At 39.0% G+C, this 310-nt stretch overlaps 1 protein-coding gene across 1 annotated transcript in view; it reads left to right on the top strand.

Moving 5' to 3' along the window:
• The window catches only part of LOC108797077 (tensin-3-like), a 143,105-nt gene that overhangs the window by 46,079 nt on the left and 96,716 nt on the right, over positions 1-310 (top strand). The window lies entirely within an intron of this gene.

Here is a 310-nt window from a genome sequence, read left to right as displayed (position 1 = left end):
GTGAGACATTAGGGTTCTCCCAGAACCTTAATGTCACCTAGGGACCCCCAGAGAAGATGATGAAGCAGATATCTGCTTCACCAGCTTCTCCCCAGCTTCTGAAGCAGGATATAATATACATCTGAAGCAGGAAGTAATATACATCACTTCCTGCATTCGGGGACGGAGAGGAGATCAATGGGAGATAGTGTACCATCTCCCTTTTAAAAAAATAAAATAAAAAATCTTTATTTTATATTTTAAACGTTTTGATGGTGATCACAAGAAGAAAAAATAAAGTGCAAAAGTAGCAAATAGTTGCTCTCTCGGG

This window comes from Nanorana parkeri, unplaced genomic scaffold, assembly GCF_000935625.1.
Source record: "Nanorana parkeri isolate BGI_ZX_2015 unplaced genomic scaffold, ASM93562v1 scaffold1223, whole genome shotgun sequence".
In the NCBI taxonomy this organism is placed as follows: Eukaryota; Metazoa; Chordata; class Amphibia; order Anura; family Dicroglossidae; genus Nanorana; species Nanorana parkeri.
Note: the sequence above shows the minus strand (reverse complement) of the source record. Positions and strands in the feature narration are given on the sequence as shown.